At 41.0% G+C, this 12,359-nt stretch overlaps 1 protein-coding gene across 10 annotated transcripts in view; it reads left to right on the top strand.

The window, feature by feature from the left end:
• DAB1 (DAB adaptor protein 1) overlaps nucleotides 1–12,359 on the top strand; it is a 444,762-nt gene that overhangs the window by 27,792 nt on the left and 404,611 nt on the right. Inside the window, exon 1 of one of the 10 annotated variants that reach the window (XM_051625713.1) lies at nucleotides 2,192–2,220. The exons of the other annotated variants lie outside the window; for them this stretch is intronic. The gene's annotated coding sequence lies outside the window, so the exon portion shown is untranslated. Of the gene's footprint in view, nucleotides 1–2,191; nucleotides 2,221–12,359 lie in introns of those variants that run through there. 10 annotated transcript variants of the gene reach the window in all.

Below are 12,359 nucleotides of genomic sequence, written 5' to 3'. Positions count from 1 at the left end.
AAGTGGTTCTTGTAAGTGAACTAATGCTACTGAGTGTAGTCCCTTTTGTTCTCTCATCTTGAGTCTATTTGCTGCTTACTGGTTGCAGTTTCTCTCCTCTCAGGAGTTGACACTGGCCTCGATAACAGTGATAATGGGCAACCGTTGTGGGTGCACAGCACGTCTGCCCTGTGCAGCTACTGATTAATTTATATTTAATGTTAATGCAGTGTTTTTCAAGAAGGAGACAACAGGCTTTTCTAAGACCTTATTGAGAGTTATTAAAAAACCCCACAAATTTATGGCAGTGGACAGCAGCCAGTAGGCGTGTTTGACCAACTGTGACCAAGAAAATAGGGTGAGCAAGACAGTGAAACTGGCTCTGTGCTACAAATCAATCCCACAGTGACAGGCAGGACCAGCCTTGCAGGGGGTCAAGGTGCATTGGTTTTGTTCTGGACACTGGGAAAAAGGTTAGGAAAGATGAGCAACTCGGCAGCAGGAGGGATCCTGGGTTTTGTTTGCCTCTAGCTGAGCTCTTAGCAGTTAAAAGGCAGAGATAGTCAGGGATGGTCTGGTTAGGCAGGCTGCTTTCTGGCCAGGGGATGTGTTGGGCATCAGGACTTGCAGAAGAGATCCCTGGCACTTTATTGCTATTTGTGACCTACTGTGCCAGACTGCATGGTAGGGATGTGACAGATGAAGGGCTTGACCCTCAACTCATGCTTTTGGCAGCCCCATGGCAGTCTGGAATCACAGGCTAAGAGCAGGTCACACACCAGAGGGCTTCACTGGGCAGGGGCCAGGAGATCCCTTCCATGGCCAGGCACAGGGAATAGCTTGTGCTTGTCATCAGCACTGAATTTTAATCTGCTTTATATTTAGGGACAAAGTACTGTCGCTGCATCGTTGACCTCTCTCTCTCAATTTAAAGCTCTTCTGTATTGCTCTCAACTGTTCACAGATACTTTATATTAAGATAAGGATCATTGTTGGGTTTTTGGAGAGATTTAAAGCAGCCTGAGGGAAAGCAGTACACTTGGCAAGGGCAGTTACTTGTGCAATGAAGAAGACATTGCTACAATAAATGCAGCAAACAACCCCAGTTCAGAAGAAAAGAGATGATGTTTGGGAATTAAGCCCTACCTTGCCATGATTCGTTCAGGTTAGTATTTTCTGTCAAGTGACAGCCAAGAGTCACAGTCTGACATCCACAGTCTGTGCAGTCCCATTCCCCTGAAGGGAGAAGCTTTGTTTGAGATGCAAGTGGAGCTGCAGTGACCACAGATAACCATCCTGTAAGGTCTGGCTTTGTCTGTACCTGACATGCAGTAACAGATGAAAATGGAGTTGGCTGTTAAAAATATATTCACAATTATAACTGCTATTGGCAGTGCAGGGTGTTCTTCCCTGTGGATTGTGCTAATAACAGGATGGAGGGAAAGGCAGAAAATTTTTATAATTAATCTGTATTTGATTCCTGAAGATAAAAAAATTGAACAAGTTAATATTTTATGGTCAGCTCCTTTTGCTTTCTTCATCAGTTGAACAGGGAGTCTCTCAGAACAGCTAAACCTTGATGAATGGAAGAATCAAGAGGAAAACTGGTTTTAAGAAGGAATGAGAGAATTTTTGCATTGCATATTTTGCTTGCTTTTTGCCCCGTGCTCATGGGAACGTTTTTATATGAATGTAATAAAATATAAATTTGATAAAAATTCAGCTTCTTGAAAAGTAAACATGACTCATAAGCCAAAATGCAGCTTAAAAAAAAATGGAACTTAAACTGGAGTGAAATTGTGTGAAAGATTTTAACAACATCTGTTAATGGCTTTTTTATGCTGATTTATCTGGTGAAGATCTTCAGAAATCTCACTTCTAAATGCTCTGCATGTTCTTTAACAGGATGCTTTCTGTTGTGTCATGTTCTTCGTTGGTCTCAGGACCTAAAGACACTTAGGAGACACTGAGATGGGATCTCAAGATTTGTTTATATGCAAGACCTTGAGAAAGACACTTGAGCATAGGTTTCATGTCTTGACATTTTAATCCTACTGTATGTGAAGGTCTGTGGGAAACAAATTAAGAAGGTAAATATGTTTTCCCTTCTTTTCACAGAAACTCACCCTCCCTAAGATTTGTGATGATCCAACCTCAGCTGAATAATCTTCCCTCCTTCCTGTCCTCTAAACAAAAAGAGAGGCTTGAATACTTGGCAGAAAGCAAGCACATTTGCCTTCAGTAAGCAGCTTATTCCTAACAACAAAAGAAAACTTTTGCTTGTTTTTAAATGTCAGTGGGTAAAAGAACTGCCCTGAGGGAACACATGCCTTTTTAGTGTTTTCTTTATCACCTGAACACCTCTCAGATGAGCTGTCTGGTTTTATGGGACTTGGTGTCTAACTAGTCAGAAAGTAATGTTAAATGGCATTAGGACTATGGACAATAATTGTCTGTCAATAGACATTAGAGTGATTAACAGCTTTTGAGAATGTTCTTGCAATAAGGCAGGTTTTTCAGAGTCAGGCTGTTGAGATAAACTGAGAAGGTGGTGGTGGAGAGGACCAAGTTGGTGCTTGGACTGGCAGAAGAGAGCTCTGAAGGTTTGCCAGTGCAGAAGACGAGATGTGCTCCTATTTTTGTTAATGTTGGATGATAACCTTGATTTGTGAATCCTGACTCCTCCCCCTTTTGTTCCATTAAGTATTTTACAGCTAAGCTCTTGAATTCTGACTTTTCACAACTACCACTGCTGATCATGATTGCAGGAAAACATGCCTTGGTGCTGAGTAGCTCAGTTTTGGCACCTTGCCATTATAGTCTTTCTGCTAAGCTCCCTGCATGAGAAGAGCGAGGCACTGTCAAAGTACTTCTTGGCACACTGGTTTTTGTACCCTCAAATCCTGTAACTTATTATTTGTCTGGCTGGCTTGTATAGGAATCTTCATTGTGGAATGAGACTCATCTGTGCTTGTTGTATTGAAAGAAAAGAAAATCTCCCTCTACTGGGAGTTTAGGAATAGGAGAGATGTTTGATGCACTTACATGGACATGTGTAAACAAAATGAATCACTCTAGGAATGGGTGATCTCAGCATGGCCACTGCTCCTGCCTGCCCGTTGTGCAGTCTTTTGTAAGACATTGTAGTAAAAGACAGAAAAGATACAGAGGTGATTTTGTAGAAGTTTGTGGAAACTCCTGCTCAGGGCCCAGATCAGGTGTAGATAAAATCTTGGAAGGTTGGTGTTTGAAAGTGTTGCATGTAAGGAGCATTTATTGACCAACGATAGGATCAGTTCTCAGTGTAATGATTGAGAAGGGAAAGGTAAAGTGGAAAAAATATCCTGTAAAGGGTTTTTTCTTGAGGATACATCATTGACAAGGCTTGTGGTGTCCCTCTGTTCACCACTTACCAACGTGCAGTGCAATCTGCTGTACTGACATTTCTCTTGTTTAGACAACTGGTTTATTCATTTACCTTGGGCTTTATGGATTAGTATGCAAATCATAGCATATACTGGTATTTATCTTCTGTTGTGTATTTGGCTTATCTATGTATTTTCCAGAATGCTCACTTCTTTCTGTGTTGTTAAGGTCAGTGGTTCTTAGTTGCATCTATCCATCTCATCGTAACTATGGGCAGGCCGACATGAAGCTATTTGTTTAACCATTTCACTATCTCTGTCAACCTCTGGCTGTCGATTGAGTCTGTTGAAGAGACACACATCTATACAGCCACACTTGATTTGTTGCAGGTCATTTTTTCCCTCCCTATTCAATTCTCTCTTGTCATCAGTCAACTGCTTCATCTCTGCACCGCTCTCTTCCTCCAGCCTGTGTGTCGACCTCCACTGTTGCCAGCCACACCAGATGGAAGCAAAGTTGTGTGCCCATTGTGCCACTCATTGCATTCAGGGCCAGGATGGTGTGTGCCAGCTGGCTTTGAAGGTATCATTTCGTGTCCTCCAGTTGCCATTGGTTTGGAGGCTGATTTGGCGTGTTGATTTTGGTCAGAAGAATGATCTGTGCATCTGTGGCAAGCCATCTGCTTTGTGCGTGGGGAGTAGGATGGTTGTGCCTGACCCTCTTCCACCATATCACAGTTGATGACTTTTGTCTGCTTTATGTATCTGGCTGGCTGTGAGTGTCAGTAAAATGCTGTCCTGGTGTGCTTCTGTGGGAGAGCATCCACTTGCCTTTTCAATTACATGTACACAATCTCTGTTTTTCCAGTATCCTTTGAGATAGTGACTGGGAACTTTGCCTTGTTCTCTCCAGGCTTCATGCTGCTCTGCTGCTGGAGTAACTTGCAGTTTCCCGTGGGTTTTTCTGCTGCAGTTTACTATCATTTACAGTCAGTAGATGCTAATTTCATTAGGGTGTTTCACATGGATGCAGCTTTGCATCCTCCTATGTGTGCCTTCTTGTGCACACAGTAAAAACTGCTGTTTATTGGGTGCTGTTCCTGCCTATGTTGCTCTCCAAAGTGGGCAAAGACAGCCCGATGCTGTGTTTGAAAACACAGTCCTACGCATCTCTCTTGGCTCAGGCTGTGCTGCTTCCTTGGGAACAAAGCCAGAATGTAGCCCTAATTTTGCAACATGCAACCATCAGCTTGAAAATGTTAAATCAATTAGAGGTGGCCTCACCCAAACTACTGGCAGTGTCTGGCCTGGGCAGGTGGTTGTGTGTGCCAAGAGGGAGCCTGGAAAGCATGAACGCAGGAGGGTATTGCACTTTTTCTCTCAGCAGAAAGAGGGTATGAGTGACTGTATTTCTAGTCTTGATGTTTGCAACACTATTTGCTGACACATGGTAAATGCTGATTTTTAGTTCTTCCTTACCTCGCTTCACAAAATGGAGCTGGAAATAATTCAGTGCTTTGTACTTGCTACTGCACAGAAATGTACTGGTACTTCCAAATGGGAGGTTCAGACTTCTCAGACGTGAAATTCATTGCTTCTGGCTCAACTGTTTCGTGCTCATCAATGTGTTTAAGTCTCTCTGCATTTGAATGGCTGAAGTAAGGTATAATACGTGTTACTATTGTTTCCAGTTGTTAGGAGAAGCAGAGCGAGCCAAAATCACCTGACTCTGTTCTTGAACAACAGGAGTTAGATGAAATATATTCCTAAACAATCAGGCTAAATTACATGTGTACTTTGGCAGACTTCAAATGAATGACATTGATGAAGCCTTAAAACTGTGACTGTTAAGTCAAGCACAGGCTTTGATACCATTAATGAAGAAATAATGTTTTGACATTCACACCTTCATAAATTCTGACACTTGCAATTGTCCTAAAGTAAAAATAACACCGTTGTCATTTGCAATAACGTGCTCTTTAAAAATTTTGCCTGAGCTACATAAAGCTGGGTGCTTGGAGTTAGGAAAGAACAAGTATTTCTTGGTTGTGCTTTTATTTGGTGGTTGCAAGTCCTGCTGTGTAAGCCCTCAGCTGTGCTTGGAGGTCTTGTGCAGTGACTGTCACGTGGGTCAATAAGGCTTGAGCGGAGCCTCCAGACCTAAGTGCCGTGTTGTGCCCTGACTTAGCATATTGATGCATGGCTACTTCCTTCCCCATTCGCAAAAAAGGCTTTAATGCTGCTTCTTCTTTTGTTGGTATTGCCTTTTGTTGCCATTACACAGAGGACAACCCGGTCTGAGAGAGATAAATTTCACAATTTGTCTTGTCAGGCTGTGAGATGGAGTTTCCTGTGATGCTGGCTGGGCAGAGCAGCAGCCGTGCTCTTCCCAAGCGTGTGTGGGTGGCTGGATGCAGGGCCCCCTTGCTTCCTTGATGGGATCCGTGTGCTCACTTCCCACGCAGCAACCTGCCTCAGAAACTCACGTCTTCTTGGCTTGCTCTCTTCCTACCTTACAATGGAGCTTAGCCCTGCTGCCTTTGGATGTAAAACCACTCAGCACCCCTCTCAGTATGGCATCAATTATTAAGGTGAAACACCCATTTTGTGCACTTGGGCTGCTGAAGGATTCAGTATGTTGCCTTTTGGTTGACCTGACAAAGTTGTTCAGTGCTGCTCCTTCCCATGCAAAATGAATTCAGCTTTGCTCCTGGGACCACATACTCAGCTCTGACTGACCTTTCTTAGGAAGAACAGGACATAGCTGAGAAATTAATTTTGAGAGAGAGTTAGAAAAAGGTATAAAAATATTTAGTTTGTGGAGAAGGGAAAGCCAGCAGTGATCATGCTAAAGGAAATAGGAAGCTGGTTTGTGTTCCTCTCTGCCCTTTATTGCAGCATTTAAATATGTGTTGGAGAAATGCTCTAACTATACAACTATGTTATTGTTGACCTATATTCCCAACAGCTTATGGCTAAGACTGAATACATATTACTACCATCATGATTGTTAAATTTTGCCTGGCTGCGTCGGGAATTCTATGAATATTGTGAGTCTGGCCCAGAGCACTTTGCTAATCAAACACAAATTAAAACTAACCCAACTGACTGCTGTAAAAATATCGGTACATTTCCCTGGTAGATTTACAGTCTCACGTACTGAGAGAGCTTCATGACCCTCTCTGAAAATCCATGGCTTCATCTCCATTTTACAGAGGATGAAAATGAGATGTAGTAAGGCCTTTAACTTGCAACCACACAGCAAACGGAAATGGGCTGCTCCTAGTTTGAGACTGGGAGCTCTACCTGTGGTAGAGAGGTAGGTGTTAGCCAGATTTATTCCAGTTTTCTAGATGTAAAAAGTGATTTGTAGTCTTGGTATTGCATTTCCTGCTTCAATAAATAGCTGTTTTCTGAATGCTGTATATTTTAGGTTTGGTGCCAAAAAAGGCCATTACAGGTTTTACTGCAGTACATTCCAGCGAGGAAATACATTAAAGCCATTTTTTTTTCTTCACCTTTAAGAACATCAGCCAAAATCAAGCAGTTCTGAGGAAGGAATAAAGGAAGATAGCCCACATTTTACTGAAAATGCACAAAATGCACATCGCACGCTGCCGATTGCCGTTTTCCTTGCGCTGTACTCAGCGTGCCATCCTATAGCACAATGTAAACAAAATTATAATCTTATCAAGCAGGCTGCTCCTACAGTGTTGACAGCTACTTAGATTGCCAGAAGCAGGGCCAGAAAAACAGGGACCAGTTTAAAGCAGCTGACAGTTTTTATTTATTTTTTTTTATTATTATTTTTTTTAGCAGTGTGGGTTGAAAGGAAATTGAAACGAAGATTTCATTACATGCTATTCAGAAGGGTCAACACAGTCTCCAGGAGATGTCAAGGCTTGCAGCTTCAGTGGGGTCAGTGTCCTGAACATGGCAATAGTTTGTGTGTTAAGATGAGGTTGGGAAGACTGGATGGGAACACTGTGGGTCTGATTCTTCTTGGGTGTTAAGTGAGTTGGGGGTGTTGCACCATCCGGTTGATGAGATGGATCTCATCTAGATACTGAACTGGTTCCCAAAATATTGCTTTATTGCACATTTGTAGCATTTTGATTAGGACCTCAATTTTTGCTCACTCACCTTACCAGGTGCCTGCACAGTTAATATTTAAAGTTTCGTCCTTTTTAGAGATATCTTTGGAATAATAAGCTAGGACTTTAGATTCTACGACTGCCCCCATAAGAATTTGCTGCCCCACTCCATATCCATTGTCTTTTCAGTTGACCAGTACATCTTAAAAAAAAAAACACAACTGCAGACATGGAATGAAATACAGCACTGCAGATGGCAACATCTGTTTTAGGATGAGCTCAGGAGAACTACTGCATCACATGCTTACTTTTAAATAGACTACATAAGAGATCATGGTCCCAGTGCATTTTGTTTCCTTAACTGAAAGGAAGTGCATTTGAAGTTGGCTGTGTAACTGCCTCTCTGGCTTGTAAAATATAACTCCTATATATTTTCAGTTATTCATGAAGTCTATTGCATATATAATTAAAACATTAATAAAAATAACAGCAGGAAGAGTTAATCAGCAATTCAAATACAAATATTTGTGAAAATCTGTCTTCTCCAACATGTTCCTTTCTCCTCTGACTCATTTTTGTTTTGTTTGTTTTGGGTAAAAATATCATAAGCAACATTGCTTATCCATTTTTACCACTCCAGTATCTCTGTAGGGTAATGAATTCATTTAGCTATTGAATTAATTTACCATAGATTGTGCAAGGTTGTTATTGTCATGCACTTTTGGAGGCATCACAGGTGCATTCAGAACAGTCAAGGCTCGAGTCTGGCTTTCTATGTTCATTCCCACTTCAGGGTAGAGGGTTTACCCTAAGATTTGAAGGGGAACCTGGCCCTCCCCACTGCGTCTTGGCACCCCACAAAGAGCACTGGACATATTTGTAATTGTAATGTCTTGCAGGAAAAGAAGGGCTTGAAATGCTTCTTTTGTTTCCTGTTTTTTTTTCTGAAAGGTACCTTTGGTCTTTGAAGTATGAAACTGAATCACAACTGCCAGAGTTAGGCAGCACAAAAGAGTTGGGTTGGGTTTGGGAAGATAGCCAGGAGGTCCCACCTGCCATTCACCATGGTTTTGGTGGGACTTGTATACTTGCCTTTTACAGGCAACTTTGAAATTCTCAGTATGTGGATTTATCTTCTTAAGAGTCTTAAAAACCATGCAGCATGTGTCTGCTTTTTGAGTTTCTAATACATATTTCTAAAGAAGGGCTGTCAAATGAGTTAGACTTTGCTAATTCTGGTTTATTACATTTCCTCAGGATAGAATCTAAATTGTACTTTGCTGTGATCTATTGTATGTCTGTAGCACATGTCATATTCCTAAGCAAAGCATGTGGACAGTGATTGTGATTGACAGGCATTGATAAGTTGCTTTGCAGAAAGATTGCAGGATCCAGAATGTATCTGATGCGTCGCGGTCGGATGCGTTGGTTCGATGGAGGTTCCATTTCAAGCAGATGGATTAAAAAAACCAGAGAAATGGCTGATATGGGGAGCAGTGTTCACCTTCTTAACTAAGAGGTCCCCTTTATTTAAGGTGGTTTTTTCAACTTTTCTTCTTCAGTTTTAGTTTTTTGTCAGCGGGTAAGTCCATAACCCTGGAGAGAAAGAAAGAAATCACTTTCTAGAGGGAGTTTCCCTGTGGCCCTACTGCAGTTTCTCTGCATTTCTTGACTGATTTAGCATTTCACTAAGTCATATATTTGGAATACTCAGCTGTGAGGAGGATATTTTTTGTAAGAATAAAAAGAGGAGATTTCAAAAACCTGCCTCCTGCACAATGCTGAGCTCTAGTGCTGCCAACCCCTCTTTTGGGTTATCTTGTCTCAGTTTTGTCTTCTTGAAGGAGGGCTGGTTACGGATGGACTTTCTCACCCCCTTGCATTTCATTCCCAACCCCCCCAGGCCCTATTAAAAAGCTTTACAATGAATCCCATACTTTTATTGTTTAAAAAGCCACTATTTAATTCCAGCAGAGGAAACAGAGCATCTCCCTGCAGGGTAGACAGCCTGCCTCTGGAAGCAGCAAGGAGATGCTGACTTAGTACCTCTGTAAGGAAAGCAGTTCTACTTGCTGCTATTCTGTACGTCAATTGACATTAATCCCATAATTGAAGCATTCAGTTTTAGGATTAACCTGATATCTATCAGCAAAAGCCTGCTAAAAAAGCAGAGATTTGTGGTAAATGGTGATTTAGAGCAACCCTGGGTGCTGCTCCAACACACATCAAACTTTTGTTGCTTCTTCACATCTCTGTAGACTCGCCAAACGGGGCTGCTTCATGTGTTGGTTGAAAGCTTCCCCAGTCAGCTCTGTGACTTGGAAATACATTAGGTTGAGCAGACATAGACTGAAAGCCTGAAAGAAAATAGCCTCTGAAATTTATAATCAAATAAATGCCACCAACCAGAAATTCAATTTGTAATAGCAACAAAATCCATTTTAGGAACAGAGGCAACAGAAGCTTTTACTATCAGAAAATGTGACTATTGTATAAAGTCAAAATTCCCTGAGCAGCAGCTTGGTCTGAAGATGATGGTCCAAGAGCCAGAAGAGCAGTGCCTTCACCATTGACTTTATATCAGAATTCAATTTGTTAATAAGAACAACTGGCACCAGGAATTTCCCAGGTGCCAGCAGTCCAGCATGCAGGCAGCCACTTCTCTTAATTGCAGCAAAAGCAAAATAAGGTTGACACCATTTTATCAGAAGCTGCCTGGATTTCTATCCTTGAACTCTGTTTTGTGTGGTGACAGGGAACGTCAAACTGCTTATCTCTTGACAGAGCATTTCCTTCCATTCCTTACAAATACCTTTAATTTGATGTGTTACGCCTCAGTACTTCTCAAATGTGTCGTTTTTTTATTTTCATAGAAGTGATTTTCCTCTTTGTTTTCATTTCATTTTCATTGTTTTCTGATTATTCACAGTATTTCCTTTCTGCCTTCAAAAGGGAGCTAACTAGGTATAGTAAATTATATCACAAAATGGAAAAGAAATGTTAGCCAAGTGATGTATGGCTTCCCTCCCCCCCTCTGGATACAGGCCATTATCTTGTAGTACTGCAAGAATTAGAATGCTTATAAAATATATCAAGTGAATGAAGCTCTATCATATTCATTTTTTTAAAAAGAAAGCCACAAACTTGCTTTGCATAGTTGAACATTTTTATGTTTTGGTGGTTAATGTCTTTCTGAGATTTGCTGCTCTAGAACCCCTGTAACAAATGACAGGTTTGTGCTGTGAAAGGAGTGTCATCCATTAAAACCTGCCTCAAGTTCTATTTTGTTGGGTATTTTTATTTTTGTCAGTGTTTTATCTACTTTTTACAGACAAAGCTAGGATTGCTGTAGTTTAATTAATCTGGAAAGGAGGGGCAAGTAAATAAACCTTTGCTTTTTGATTTATTATGTTCATTTTGCAGCTGTTTAGGTACAGTGTGTTCTGCTGTTTCTTAAGTAATCAGCTGGAAAAACAAACTTGGAAATTAGGCAAATATGATTATACAGTGACACATAACTGAGAAACCTGAAGTCTGAGGAGCCAGTGAACAGCCTGAAATGATTTACTCTAAACTAATTTTGGCTAATTGCATGGTCTGATTCACTAAGAAAATGTCATGTCCTGTAACTGAGTTTTGACTGAAGATGTCTGTCTCAATTTTTTTTTAATTTAAGTGTTTTTAATGTTTGTGTTCATGTATATGGATGGATGCATTTGCTTTGAACAGCATGGATAGATCTTCCTGGTTATTTCCATGTTAAATCAAACTTGCTTGTTCAAAGCCTGGTTTCTAAGTCCAAGGACAGGTTATAGCTGTGCTCTCTCTGCATCCTGAGGATGTTAATGGTGGCTGATAATGAACTGCTGAGCTTGAGCTGCCATCTGGGGTAGAGCCTGGTCATGTCCCAGTGTCTCTCTGCATAGGGAGTCAGGTTCATCCTGAGTGTATCTGTGGGACTGTTTGAATATTTAGTGTTCATAAGACAAAAATGGGAACAAAGACCCGTAACATAATAACAAGTTTTGCAGGATATTCTGAAAATGCTCTATAATTGAGTGCAATAGGAATGCATGTCATAAGAAAGCAATGGGAGGGAAATGCCATCAGAGCTGTTATCTCACCTACCAGAAATGGCTGGGTTTGCCAGGCTGTTAGGCATTAGCTTAGGAAATCAGATGCCATTAAAAAGCCTCATTTCCCCTATTCTCTGCTCAGCTCTTTTGAATGTGCCCTGTGGCTTCCCAGACCTGAGCGAGCTGGAGGCTTGACCTCAAAGACAACTTTGTGGAGATAAAGGTAGCACTGGAGTCTCAATATAAAGTAGATACTGACAGATTTGCAAGGGATCCTCTAAATCATCCTTTCAAAACATTTTATGTCAGCATGAGGTTCCATGGTAGGAATAGCCAGTTTTAACTTGTGTTTTAGCTCTTCAAAACTCCAATAAATCACTTCTGGATTCTCCGTCTCCTGAAATACAAGTGTCAGGCAAGTTAGACTCAAATACTGCTGATTTTATGGGCTGTGATGATTCTTCTTGTTTATGCCCTGAAATATGAAATGAATAAATGAAAGATAACAGCCCACAGTTGTACCAGAGTCCATCAGGAGGTGAGGAACAGGTGATACAAAGAATTCCCATCTTGGATGTATGTTTTTAACTTAAAAATATTTCATAAGGTCTGGTGGGGGGGGGGGGGGGAGAAGAGGCAAAATTGAGCAGAAATCCCAATAGATGCTTCTACTTTGAGCACTAGATAAGCAATAAATATGAAATGAAAAGTAGAATATCCATGCTCTCATGGACAAGAACTTTTCATGGAAGAAAAAAAGAGATATAATTTTTCTGTCTTTGTTTCTGTCATTGCTTTTTCCTCATGGTTGAAACAAACCTGGCTTAGAGGTGCAATAATGTGCA

Source organism: Apus apus, chromosome 7 (genome assembly GCF_020740795.1).
Source record: "Apus apus isolate bApuApu2 chromosome 7, bApuApu2.pri.cur, whole genome shotgun sequence".
NCBI classification, from domain to species: domain Eukaryota; kingdom Metazoa; phylum Chordata; class Aves; order Apodiformes; family Apodidae; genus Apus; species Apus apus.
This window is presented reverse-complemented; position numbering and strand designations above follow the sequence as displayed.